Genomic DNA, 14,702 nt, shown 5'->3' with positions numbered 1-14,702 from the left:
CATTTTCCAGGGACTGAGAGCGCACTCCACTGGAAGTGTTGCTTCTTCTTGGATTCGCTTTTCAAACAGATATCTGTAGAGCGGCGAGCTGGGCAACACCTAATACATTTGCAAGATTTTACAATCTTCAAGTAGAGCCGATTTCCTCACGGGTGCTGGTGAACTCCGGTGAATGAAGAAATTTGGCTTGGTGTTGTGACACGCTTGCTGTGCCTCTCTCTAACACAGAAATATGTGCGCTTTTTTAAGTGACCTTTCACTAAGCCACACTCAAAAACCACCATCCACCAATCGTGGCTTAGCTACCGTAGCTATGCACTGGAGCTCTGTCAAGCTTTCGAGCAATGGAAACAGGCCAAAGCGTTGTGCATATGGATTGTGCAAATCTGATACCCGGTATCCTAAAAATTTGGACAGGGTGGTGGAATTTTTTCTCTATTAAAACCAAAAACCCAAGAGGAGAGCGTGGATTAAGCTCTGTGAGGGGTGCTAAAGGAGCGGAGTTAAGCTGGTTATGTTTTGATATTCCTGACACAGTCATAGACTGCAATAACTCACACACCTCTTACCTTGAAACGATCTAAACTGTGTTTCCTACGATAATACAAAGCAGGTTATGTTTTTTCTTTTTTTCACTCAGTATTATGAGCACTGCTCCGTTTAAGCCCTCGCCATAGTAGTCATACTAATAGCAATCATTTTTCCATCTGTTTCCAGCTACGACTATTTGAAATTACATATCAACAGAACAAAACAAAAATGTGGTCGCAAACTGAGCACTTATATACTTAATCTGCAGCCATTTTTTCAGTAATTTATTAAGCCTCAATGTCCATGTCAGAGCTGCAAATCACTGATGTTTTCATCTGTGTTTTAGAGTTTTAGCAGTGGTGGGAGTAACGAATTACAACTACTCACGTTACTGTAATTAAGTACATATTTGGGGTAATTGTACTTTCATGAGTATATTTTTAAGTCAGTAATTTTACTTGTACTTGAGTACAAATTAAGCTGAATAATGTAATCCGTTACTTTTAAATCACAATTTGTTACAGAGTACTGTAAATAAATGAATATTTTAACCACTGACTTCGGTAGCCAATAAAAAAAGCTCATCTTAACGGACCAATGAAAAGCCTGGTACATTATTTGAGCCGAAAAATAAGCTGCAGATTTACGTGAGCTGAGCAGTGATGGTATTGTTACGAAGTTATTGTTCTACACATGGAGATTCAAGACACCAACACTGCATCTGAAGAACGCAGAAAGGACGAAGAAATAACAGAGGATGAATCCCCATGGCCACACCTGGAGGAGCTGTTCACCTACAGGGGGAAGAAAGGGGACAGTGTGCTAATGCAGTGTAAGCAATGTCTGCCATCTGCTGTGATTTCGGCTTACAAGACTTCAGCCTCTAATCTAACAAAACACATAATGGTAAGAAGACATATAACTTCATTTGTGTGATATTTTATTTATTTATATGTTTAGGCACTATGCAGTGTTGTTCTGCGGTTTCTGATGGTTTGTTTCGCGCTATTAGATTAATAGCAAAGTTTCTCCAAAATTTGTAAGTGAAGTGATATTAAAGTTTAACGTTTAAACCAGGGCTATTTAATTGGTGAACTTTTTCCGCGAGGCAATTTATTCCGGCCCTCCAAATAGTGTGACCAAGACATCAAAAATAAATTTTGTTGTTTAGTCGAAAAACGGCTGCTTTATTTAGGAAGTGACATGCATCGTTCAGCACGAGCTGCAGTTGAAGGCTGCGCAGACAGAGCCTGATTCACCTGACAAAAAAAGCAAGTGGCGCAAGCAGCCGAAAACATTTGGATAATTTGTTAATTACGGTTAATTCATCGTAAAGGCTTCTCAGCGCCGCGTTTCTGTCGCACGGAAAAAAAACCTGCAGCAACTAAAAGTTATGCTACCTGTGCGCTAGTTTAAAGATCCGAGTTTAAACCAAGGCTAATATTTACGGACACTGGATTAACTATAGCAGCGGGCCGTTCACATATCGTGTCTTTTCCGCACACAAGTTCGTTATATAAGAACATTTGCCAATATGCACGTGCTAGCGGACCTCACACCTACCAGCCACACCGATTAGAAAACGTTTCACACCGTAGCGTGGCTTTCAGTGCAATGTAAACAAAAGATATGTTAAACGAATTATTGCAAATTATTAAAATGATTATGTATGTCTGAACGCATATGATAACAACAGTTTACTTGAATACTGACCTAATATAAAGCTTAAACTTAAATTAGACGTGATAACCGTGAAACCATTATTCTCAAGAATCGTACAAACAAAATCTACAATTGTTGCATCTATAATTGTTATGCAGTTCACATAACATATGAATGTACACATGTCTGAATGTAGAAGAAGCCTACTTAAGCAATGCACTGCTTTTGTTGTGCTTTAAAATACAGCATTTGAATGTTTTCCTATTGTACAATGCACTAAATCAGGGGTCTCAAACTCGCGGCCCGCGGGCCATTTGCGGCCCGCAGTGCAATATTTTGTGGCCCGCGATGACCGCTGTACACTGACAGAATCCGTCCACACTACACCGGAGTTCTCTAGCGCTGAAAACGGATCGTTTTGAAATTGCTGGAGAGGCCGTTTTCATTCTGAAACGCTGCTGCTCCGTCTCAGTGTGGATGGGGAAAGACGGAGACATCTGAAAACGGAGGCAGGGCTGCAGACATTCGCCTCTCTGATTGGGGCTTTTCCTCAATATTAAGTAGCCTAACACACAGTTCAGTCCTGAATCTTCTCCGGGTAAGTTCAGACTTCGCAAGTTTGATCAAGGCGGCATCTCTTCTTCTCAGTTTGATATGGAAAACATACCGAGGACACGCGTCAATCTTCACAGGGAACCGCGTACTTTATAACTTCATTCACATCACCCTGGCTACGTTGTTTCACTTTCTCAACAATTAAATGTAAACATGATATAAGGAACTGCTTATTTTTATTTTAATATTAACAACTAAACAGACAGCAGAAATGCTGAGGCGCCGTGCTGTATATATGAGCTTCATCTTCCCTGTGTGGATATTTATAACAAAACGGAGCCGATAACAACTGCCTCCTTTCAATTTCAGTGAAAATACGAAACACACCCTCTCTTTTGCTGAATATCAATTTTATTAATCGATAATGGCCATTATAAAAGTATAACATACAATAAGTTTATACATTATAGAAAATAAAGGCAAGCGATCAGTCAATATACAGAATGTAGGCTACTTGGTTACATTAATCATTAACTTATCTTTGCGCTTAGCCAAAACAGGTTACCTGAGAACAAGTAACAGATTCATAAGACCAAAGTCAGCGAATATGTTGTTAGATAAAGACAACAAGATGAATGAAATATCACGTTTAATAAATATAGTGAGATTAGATCCAGCGGGAGATGCTTGACGAGAAGTCCGACTAGCAGAGCTCTCATCTGGGTAGATGGGCTCCAGCGATTGCCAAAGTGTGTGTGTGTGGTCACGTGATGTGCGTTTTCAGCGTTTTGGTGTGGTTGAAGAGCAGTTCAGAAACGCTGGGTAAAACGCGAGTGTGGACCCGGATTGTTTTCATTCTAAAACGCCGTTTTAAAACGCACTAGTGTAAACGGGGCCTGACAGAATCAGCGGAACGTGGAGAGAGAGCGCTCCCCGCTCCGCTGATTCTATCCGTACACAGTGGTCACTGGCATTCCCCGCCCGCCGTGTAAACAAAGGGGCGGGGATGCCGGTTACGTCACCACGCACCCCGCCCCTTTGTTAGACGCTGTGACGGGCGCCCCGGCCAGAACCAAGGTAAGCTGTTCCCGCCTCTGCCTGCCACTTAGCTACCTATCTGCAGCCTGCCACCTACCTAGCTACAGCCTGCATCTTATATATATTATAGGTAGATACAGACTGGCACAGACTGATGTGACTGGAGTGGGGTGGGGGTGTTTTATTTATACATATATACGCCTTTTTTTTAGGTGAGGGAATGGAAGTTTTGAGTGTGTGAGAAGTATGTGAGAAGTTATTCTCCACCTTGAACTTCAATAAGTCAAAGTACAGGTCTAGACTTAATGATGATCATCTTCAAGCCATACTGAGGGTCTCAACTGCTTCCGCTCTAAAGCCAAATGTGGTTCAGATTTGTGTGAAGAAGCACTGTCAAGTCTTTGGCAGCAAGGAGTAGGCAAAAGATGCCATGTTCAGAAGAACTGTTCATAATCTTCACTCAATGTTCTATTAATGTTCAGGACACTTCATGTTCAGAAGAAATAATTAAAACTGTTAATAATGACATTTGAGGACTTTTTTTTGTGAAATCCCTTATGCGGCCCAGCCTCACCCAGACTTTGCCTCCTGCGGCCCCCAGGTAAATTGAGTTTGAGACCCCTGCACTAAATTATGTTTCAAAATACAATATATTAACATTTTAATGTTGAAAAAGTTAATGTGGGTGTCTTAAAGAGCAAAAATAGTATACAGCATATGGACTCTTATATGCTGTTGTGTAATCACTCATATTGCAAGTCATATCTCTCCGGCCCCTCATTTGGGATGCTTTTCATGAACTGTCCCCCATGACAAACTAATTGAATAGCCCTGATTTAAACTTTGCCTCAAGTTGGAAAAGGCGTTGTCGACGTTTGCTGCATTTTTTTTCTTAATCATATCGTCTTTTGATCATATGAGATAAAAAAGGCATCATTTGAAACTGTAAAGAATCTATTTTTATTTGTGTATATTGCTGTTTTCTTTATACTCACAATAGCATATATATATATATATATATATATATATATATATATATATATATATATATATATATATATTAATCTGTAATTTAATTTGTGTAACTCCTTTGCATTTTTTAAATATTTTTCCCAGAGGAAACATCCATCCAAGATCGACCAGTACAATGACATCATAACAGCAGCAGCATGTCATCCCCGGAAGCCCATGGCTAGCAAACTCTCAGCAAGTAAGCAAGCCAAGTTACCAGATGTGATGTTAGCAGCTACAAGCAAACGTGTCCCTCAAGCAACTGTTGACAAACTTGTCATCAGTTTCATATGTGAAAGTCTGCAGCCATTTGCAGTGGTTGAACAGCCAGCTTTTAAAGAGCTGATTGCAACTTTGCAACCACAATCTAAAGTCATTTCCAGATCCACTGTCTGTGGCAGAATCACTGATGCTGCTGATGACCTAAAGAAAACAATAATAACAGAATTGGCTAAGGTAAAATTTGTTGCAACCACCACAGATTGTTGGTCAGCTCATCAGAAAAGTTACCTTGGTGTAACTTGTCATTGGATTGAGGAAGACTCTTTAGAAAGAAGATCTGCAGCACTGGCGTGCAAAAGATTGAGAGGGTCTCATACATTTGACATGATTGCTTCTGCTCTTGATGATGTCCATTGTACAAGATTAGAGACAAAGTTGTAAGAACCACAACTGATAGTGGATCCAACTTTGTCAAAGCTTTCCATGTGTTTGGGGCACAAAATAATACAGATGTAGAAGAAAATGAAGTAGACATGAATGCTCTTGATGAAGGTGACCATATTGAATACCATGATGCAAGTGCAATCCTTGATGAAGACACTGGTATGGAATATCAACTACCACCTCATCAGCGATGTGCATGTCACTTGCTAAATCTTGTGGCAACAACTGATGCTGCTCTTGCAGAAGGCATGAATGATACCTAAAAAAGGCTTTTTCGTTCAAGCTTTGCAAAATGCCAGGCCATATGGAACAAAACTGGGCGATCTCATTTGGCTAGTGAAGTGGTAGAGGACAAGTGTGAGCTACAGATCATCCGCCCTGTTGCAACACGGTGGAATTCATCCTGTCTTGCTACAGAAAGGATAATACGCATCATTGATGAAAAGGGGGAAGATGCCATCAGGAGTGTATGTGATGAAATCAAGGTGAAAATGTGAGTAATATTAATACCACCAATATTATTTTCCTTTTCTTGTTGTCATGATTTGGCTTAGTTGTTTATCATACAGATTTTGTCTGCCAGGTTTAATCCTGCAGAAGTGGGATTTCTCAGAGAGTATTGCATCACCATGAAACCACTGCTGAAAGCTTCAAACATTCTCCAGTCAGAGTCCAGCGTCTACTTGGGATGGCTGCTGCCAGTAATCCACCAGCTTCAGTCCAAACTCAACAGGCTGGAGACATCAAGCCAGACCTGCACGCCCCTTATAAGAGCCTTGCGTAATGGCCTGCAGAAGCGTTTTGGACAGATGATGGAGGATCCAGAGCTGGCTGCTGCTGCAGTACTCTTACCCAAGTTCAAGACCTCCTGGACTGACAAACCTGATGTAATAGATGCTGGTAAATTCAAATTTACATTATCCAATTAATTGCCCAAGTAAGTGGGCTGGTCTACTGTTCACATCTAAAAGATGCCGGTTAGACTCTGTGAACTTTGAAAATCAGCTTCTGCTGAAACTGAACAAAAGGTTCAGAAGGTAAACTGTTTTGATATTTGTTAGGATGTAAGGTTCATGTTGCAAGGACCTTGCCCAGCTGTTTGTTATCCCACAGCACTGGGATAAGTTAATACTGTTTACAAAGTTACGAAAGTGTTTTTATTATAAAACACATAATAGTGCGAATGGTAAGACTAACAACTTTATATTTGTGACATTGTTTTATTTATTTTTATTTTTATTATTGGGTTCAATGTGTTTAAGTTTCAAAAGTGTTAATAGTACCTTTAAATGACTATTAAAACCTATTATCTGGATCTTGTCTGATTCAGCAATTATGGATCAATAAATACCACCAGCAAAAAAGTAATTTGTACTTTGAGTACTTTTTTTAAAGATTAATTTGTACTTTTACTCAAGCACGTTTTAACCCAAATACTTTTACTTGTAATTGAGTATAATTTTAGCAATGTAACAGTTCTTGTAATTGAGTACAAATTTGTTGTACTCTTACCACCACTGAGATTTAGTCATTGGTGACGACGCTATAGCGGGTTAGTGTCTGATTTTATATTTGCTGTCGGATTAATATTTGCTGGTAAGCAAAATCTATTTGTCCACTTCTGCTATTTATACTTTGATTTGCATTTCAATTTATTTATTTATTCCACTTAACTGCAAATTAGAATAAAAACTTGATAAAGAGCACACAAACTGATAGTAATAGGTACTGTACATTTTTATGGGTAAATGATGCTTATATCTGGCACAAATCCATCAATTTCGCTTTTCTAACTACTCTTTCCATGAATTAATTATGTAGAAGCACTGTTCATGTGTGTTTCCTGGTTGGTTAGTAACGCTATATTTCATTGTACAACAATAGTTTATCAGGCTTTTTTGCTAAAAAAAAAATGAACAGCTGTTGAATGGTCAGCGTATGAGGTGACTAGGCTAACCTAGTTTCAATTTTGATTAAATTATTTTCTAATCGGTTGCCTATTGAGTCGTGAATATACCCCTGTAATGCACACCACAGTCCTTTTCATCTGGCTTTTGATATCTCACCTGTCTGCCAAAAATGACTAATTATATCCTTGGCATCCCTGGCATTTCCATCCCAACCCCCCACCCTCAAGGAATGTGGGTTACTTTGGTAACCATTTCATTGTCTGCTTACTTATTTATAAACTTATCTAGGTATACAGTATGTCACACAACCAGCTTTCTGGAAAACCCCCAGGAACAAGGAAATGTGTGTGATGGACACAACAGTGATCAAGTGCAACAGTGCAAGTGGTGCTTATATGCTATGTTGTACTGCAGCCGTCAATAAAAGCAGTAAAAGTGTAATAAGTCCGGATGGGTAAACTGTTTCAGGTGTGTGGGTGTAAAGCATTATGGTCAGTCCAGGTGCGAGGCAGAGGTGATGTGTGTAGCTGTGGGCACTTCAGCTGATGATCATGCCAGTATCTCTCTAGATAAGTGATGTGATATGACCAAAGAATGCAAATGTATCTTATTGCCTTGCAAAATAATATACTATATGTGGAAAAGGCATTTTTCAGCAACTTCTTTTCTATTAATGGGGCAAAAATGAAAAAAAAAGTTTATATATTAAAAAAAAAACTACCTTCCTATCGGTAAAGATCTCAACAATTGAAGTGCCATATGATTTGATGATTTGTGGTAACTAAGAACCTGGCATTTGGCTGTAAAAAATTAGCCACATGTAAAAACTGAATGAAAACATGCTGTGAGAATTTCTTGAAGCACTGTCATGTTACTATATCATCCGAATCGCCGCCAGGCTTTAACACAGGTTTTGGATCTCGTTATTCATGTTTCAACAGCTGTGAGTCTATATGTCATGCCTATGTATGTCTATATGTCATGCCTATAATTATTTTATAATGATGAAGCCAACTTGTGAAAAAGTCAATCAGTGTGAAATGTAAGATATTTGTGGGCCATTTACAGTATAACATCAGTGGAGATTTTGTTTTTTTGTTTTGTGAAACTTAACACTTAAAAAACATCATGCTCTATAAAAAAAAAGTTTTTGTATTTTCAGAGAATGCCTCCAGGTCCCCAACCCTCTTAATCGACGCCAACGCAACCAGCAGAGCTGTCTTTAAGGACACAAATGTCAAGGATACTGAGTCGAGTGGTTCGAAGGGATCTCCAAGTAGGCTCGTGAGAACTACCGCGAGATCCCAAGAGGGCATGAGAGGGGGGCAGGGTAAAAAACATCCGCCTCGCACCTCTGAGGAACCGGATGATGAGGTTTTGCCTCCCCACAGTGCTGCCATCCACCGCATCATGATGAGTGGAAATAGCGGCCACGTAAACCTTTAGTGTGGAGGGCGACAGCCTTCGCTCCAGCCTTTCCTGAAGGAAAGAAAGCACAACACTGATCTGGCAAGATCCGGGTTCTTCTCGGTGAGAAGCACACCACTAAGTGAATAGACTCCACTTCAGGGTGTAGGCATGCCTCGTAGAGGGTGCTCTGGCCTGAGGAATAGTATTAACCACCACCATTGGAAGTTTCCTAAGTCTTCCTCGCTGTGTCTATGGACCACACGTGGAGGTTCCACAGATCAGGGTGAGGGTGCCAGATGGTGCCCTGTCCCTGAGAGAGTAGGTCCTCTCTTAAAGGGATCTGCCGGGGGGGGCGTTGCAAGGAGGGAGAGTTCTGATATCCAGGTCCGGTTGGGCCAGAGAGGCGCAACTAGCAGGACCTGCTTCTCATCCTCCCTGACCTTGCACAATAACTGCGCGAGAAGGCTCACTGGGGGAAACGCATATTTGCGCATGCCCGAGGTCAGCTGTGGGCCAGTGCATCTGTGCCAAGGAGCCTTCAGTCAGGGAAAAGAACCACTGGCAATGCATGTCTCGGGGGAAGCAACTAGGTCAACCTAGTTTTCCCCGAAGCGGGCCCATATCAGCTGGACAGACCCGGGGTGGAGTTTCCATTCTTCCGAGGTTAGGAGCTGCTGTGAGAGCCCATCAGCCACGTATGACTCCAGAGGAGCAGATGGCGAGCGAGCTGAGATATGCAGCGAGAGCGCATACCCCCCATATTGTTGATATATGCTACACCATGCTGTCAGTCCTGACCAGCATGTGTTGCCCCCTCAGCAATGGCACAGAGCGAGAAACACTGCCAACAGCTCTAGGGAGTTGATATGCCAATGCAGCTGGGTTCCCTTCCACAGGTCCGCAGCAGCATCCCCGCAACACATGCCCTCCCAACCCGTACAGGAAACATCTGTCGAAACGACAACATACCCGGACGCCTGCCCTAGGGTCACTCTGGCCCATAGGAAGGAGGGGTCCCTCCAGGGGGTGAGGGTGCCCATGACTGTGTGAGCCTACTGTTCACCTCCAGGAAGAATGAAACTGGAGGCTTAGAAGGCTTAGCCTTCTTAGTATCCTCCACATAGCACCCATCTAGTCAGTCCGGCCTTGGGGCTAAACCATCTCCAGACCCATGGCCGATGCAGCCCGGGAAAGCATATTTGCTTCTGGATCCGGGACCACGCTCGCCACCCCGGAGGGGGGAAGCGGGTCTGGATCCTCGCCGGATAGTGATAGCCCACCCTCCGATGCCATGATGGACATCTGGTCCCCGGTGTCATCAAGCGAAAGGGCGACCATCTGTGAGGACGGATCGCTTCTCTTGCTCGAAGCTTGGATGGAGCGTGCTAAGGAGTGGGAGGTCCGCGAGCCGAAGGGTGGCAGATTTACTCCTACTGTAACCCTCAGATCTGCCCGAGTGTCAACCGCAGAGACAACTGGGAGGGGTCGCCCTTTTGCAAAAGCAAGCCGAGATCTTAGCTACAATAGACATGACATCACAATGATGGCATTCACTGCCCGCGAGAACCGCATTAACATGCTGGACCCCCAGACATGCAACACAGTGCTCGTCCCCATCATCTGGGGACAGGGAACCACCGTATCCAGAAATACACGGTCGGAATGACATCTTTTAAAAGACACGCTACACAACAGTGTTGCTCTTTTAGGAAACTTGCTTCCTTGTACAAACCGCTCTTGGAGGACTGGACCCAAAGGAAACCAGGCAAGGGAGAAGAACCCAGTTGACCGTCTGCCATTGCTATACATGCTCTAGACCGGGAGAATCTGCTTCTCGATCTCTCTTTGTGTCGACAGCTTGGAGAAATGAAAGCTTTAGCGAAGGTTCTACCAGGAAGACTGAGATGTCACGTCATTCATAATAATTATCTCGTCAGCCTATAACAACCAAGCAAGCCATGTATAAAAGCTCATCTAAACAATCTGTTTCGCTGTATTCAGGTGACGTTGTGGAAGTTTCCCTCCATCCTCCCCATCACCACCACCACCAGGTTGGCCTCGTCTCCACTCAGGGGGTTGGCTTCGCCCTGCCTTCATCTTCAGGCAGGATCTGCCAGCTCATCCAGAGTTCTGCACTATAGACGGGGCTTACGCCAAAGAACTTTATGAAAGGACCGTAACGAACTCTCATTCATGCAAACAATTCACAATAAATGTTCAAACGTTTATCTGCCTCCTAGAGTCTTTCTGGTAGAAACCCTCAATGACTCTCTCAGAAGCTCGTAAAAGGCTCTGAAAGCGAAAAGCATGTTGAGTATTGCACCAGCAGCAGCTTTATAGCATGACTGATTGTCATTGATGCCAGCTGTGCACGCTGACGCCACCAACTGATTGGCATGTCATTGGCCCGTTTTTATACTCTTTCAGATAATTGGTTTCTGACCAAATCTCCTATAGAGAAAGTTTCCACTCCTTCTAAAGGGGAACTTAAATTCAACAAGTGGACCTTCAAAATAATGTGTGACAGCTTTTTTTATTCATAGCACTTTTTTTTGCACTGATATTCAATATTTCTTTGTTCTCTAGAGCAGTGGTTTCCAACCTTTTTTGCCTGAGACCCCCTTTTCCCCTGGAAAATTTCATAAGGTCCCCCTCCACATTCAATGATATTATCACTCATATAAGTTTGCATTAATGATGACAAAAAATGTTTTCAAACAAACGGTATGTTTATTACTATATCTACATATGTTTATGCACAAATAATAGCCTGATGTAAAATATAAAAGCAAAACATCAATAGGCCATTTGCAACTGAAAAAACTTAATCCTTTGGCCTTTAAACTGGCCCTATTTGAAATATAATAACAAAAATATCAGTATTCACATTGGTGTATAAGGGGAAAAATAATATAGGCTATTACAATTTAACACTAGCATGTTATTTGTCATGCTCTACCAATTAGTGTGAGGATTGTTGTTCAGCCATTTTCTCAGAAGATGACAAGCTGACAAAACATTGCTGTCACTTGTTGATACAAGTTTATACAAGCACTGCATTGTTTGTGTGTTCTGTGTTTGTCTGAGAAAATTAAGTTGTACCGGAATGTAAATATTCCAAACAAGCCGAAGCTGATCGTCAATTCTTATTAAGTGACTTGCGGTTCACTCGCAGGATTCATTGGCATGAGTGCGTCACGCCACTAATTGTGCACGCAAGCCAAGCACCTTCATTGGAAAGAACAAACTTGTGCAAACTCTACAAATATGCGATATGCTAACGGCCACTAAAAGGCTGCCGTCATTTGCGATCTCCATCAGTTGATCTGCTTGTACAGACCTGGTGCATTCACCTGATTTTTTGACAAATGGGTTGCAAACCCATTCCTTGGCAGTTTGTGGTTCATTCACTGGGCGCCCTTAGCAAAGAATCTTTCCAAAGACGTCTAATTCTTATTCATTAAGTTACTAGTGAGTTAAATTTGGGCGCTCAAGTGACCGAGATGTAAGCGAAAGAATACTGTCATTTTTCAAAGCAAAAGACTTTTCAAAATAAAAGATCTTTCAGACTCAGATAATAAATAAAACGAAAATAATTCATGATTTCTTGTGCAGCTTGGTACCAATTGTTTCACAGATCGGTGGTTAAGGATCACTGAGCTTGGGGATTAAATAAACTAAGGCAACATGGTCATTCTCCTAATTGTCCTCTGCTAAGAATTTTTTTTTAATATGACACTGCCCCCTACAGAGCTCGCTGAGGCCCCCTTGTGGGCCAGCAACCCCCTGTTGGGAACTGCTGCTCTAGAGATCCCCAGGTCTCTAGAGATTGTGCAGGATCCAAGTCCTGTAAAGAGATGATGCCAATTATAGAAGACTTCTAGAGGTCTCCATAACCCTGGAACAGGCCGTATACTGAGCAGGTGATGTGGCAGTCTTAGAGGAGTGCATGATTATGAGACTGATTCCGGAAAGACCACATTGAGAGAAGAGTGTCTGCATGGATCCCATGGGCCAGCATGAACACCCGTCAGTGCTTTACTCACACCTGCAGCTTCTCCATGATGGACGTCCAGTGCTTAGACCTCAGCTCTGCACAAGTTTGGCCAGAGGAGAAATGATTACGCCAAACTGAGTCTGGTTTGTCTAGAGATTTTTTCCATTACTTTGTCAATTGGTAAAGTTTTGTTCCTTTGACAGGAAAATAGTGGTCCCCTTGAAATCTTTTCAGAGGCTCCTGGGCCATATGGCATCCGCAGCTGCTGTCACGTCGCTTTGATTGTTCCATATGAGAGCGCTTCAGCACTTCACGATCGAGTCCCCAGACGCGCATGTAAGAATTGAGATATTACAAATATTTTGATGTCTTTGATAATTCAACATGAGCCTAAAACAGAGACAACTGACTCCACAACCCAGCAGGTGGGAATGCGGGAAAAACCAGCTCCTGCTACATTTACATCTGAATCTGCTGAAACCCGACTTCAACCACCCCAACTCACATATATGGTCATTTCAATGTTTAAATGTTCTAAATTAACCAAAGTGATTTTATCTATCATGTTTGATATCATTTGAAATGTCTCGACTGGTACAATGGTCTCAATCTCTCAAAAATAGACATAATCAAAACAATAAATATATAACTTCAGGCATCTTTTGAACCACTGTGAAGGGTGTGACTTTTCCACAGGCAGCACTAAAAGCAAATGCCTTTTGTTATGCACACACCCTTTTCCTTGAGGGGATTCTTGGATTACTTAAGGTAAGGTTTGAGAAATGCTCGGCGCGATTCTGCTTACCCAGATCAGCCCATAATGTGGAGCTTACGCTCCACGTTATGTATAATTTGAAGTCAGGTATGCATCTTTTCATCTTGGACTTATCTTTGATAGATTTGATGTTTTGTATTGATCGTTTATGAATTGACTGAATGAATTGACATAATTGGACTAATAAATTGTTATGTTTTGAATTATTCAAACAGTCCTCGTGTTATTATCACTGGTAAATGTTGTTGTCCATAGCACTACAAGCCCATGTACAGGTTAGTAACGGACTAAAACATGTTAGACAGAGCAGCGTGGCACGCTATACGATGTTGTTAGAGATCCGACTAGCACATTGGCATTAATTCAAGTATACTTAGACTGTAAAAGGCCAACTATGGGTTTTCTGTTTAGAAACAACAAAATATTGTTGAAACTAATCTAAATGTGGATATTTAGGCCTTCATCTACAAACTTATAATCCTGTGTGATTATTATTCAAATACTTTGTCTTGATTAAGTAGATAACAGATTTATGGGGACCACATAAAAAATCTCCTAAATTGAGTAAGTAGGGTTCTGCCACTTTAGGAGAGTGGTTAATCGCCTCTGTTTAATGACCAAAACTGACAAGCTTGTATTAAGAGATTGTATACCTGGCCGGTGCATGACTCGGGATGCTATAGGAATCTGAATAAATGAGAATAAGGTATAATAACAAATCAAAAGAATATTCAATCATAATCTAAATAATGTGAAAGGAAACAAAATAACTTTCAAATGTTTTATAATTGGAGTCAGATAAAACGAGGATAAATATATTAATATTCTAAACCCCCTTATACTAAAATTGGAGTCAGATATGGGTTAAGTTTAATATAAATCAACATTGTGCACCGGAAAGACCGAACATGCAGTGAACCTTCATCCACCAGTGGACACCGTCATTGGACCAACTGGCTGGACCCTACACGCATGACATGTGGGCACACACCGGGTGACTGTCACTGTATTGTGTCACCATGCCCTCAGCCCTTGCATGGACCCTGCACTCCTACAGGCTGGAATGCCTGTAGGGCAAGTGTCCAGGCATATTGTCGTTTCGATGGATGCTCCTAGTACGGGCCGGGGGGCCATGTGTTGCGAGCAT

The 14,702-nt window shown here is 41.8% G+C and overlaps 1 long non-coding RNA gene across 1 annotated transcript; it reads left to right on the top strand.

The window, feature by feature from the left end:
* The first annotated feature begins 1,191 nt into the window (after positions 1 to 1,191).
* Positions 1,192 to 8,053, top strand: LOC141378337 (uncharacterized). Its single transcript, XR_012392575.1, has 3 exons — positions 1,192 to 1,437; positions 4,903 to 5,956; positions 6,047 to 8,053. It is a non-coding gene; the product is annotated as an uncharacterized lncRNA (long non-coding RNA).
* Positions 8,054 to 14,702: the final 6,649 nt, after the last annotated feature.

The sequence above is a fragment of the Danio rerio genome, chromosome 16 (assembly GCF_049306965.1).
Source record: "Danio rerio strain Tuebingen ecotype United States chromosome 16, GRCz12tu, whole genome shotgun sequence".
In the NCBI taxonomy this organism is placed as follows: Eukaryota; Metazoa; Chordata; class Actinopteri; order Cypriniformes; family Danionidae; genus Danio; species Danio rerio.
The sequence above is the reverse complement of the archived record's forward strand: the minus strand, read 5'-3'. Positions and strand labels throughout refer to the sequence as shown.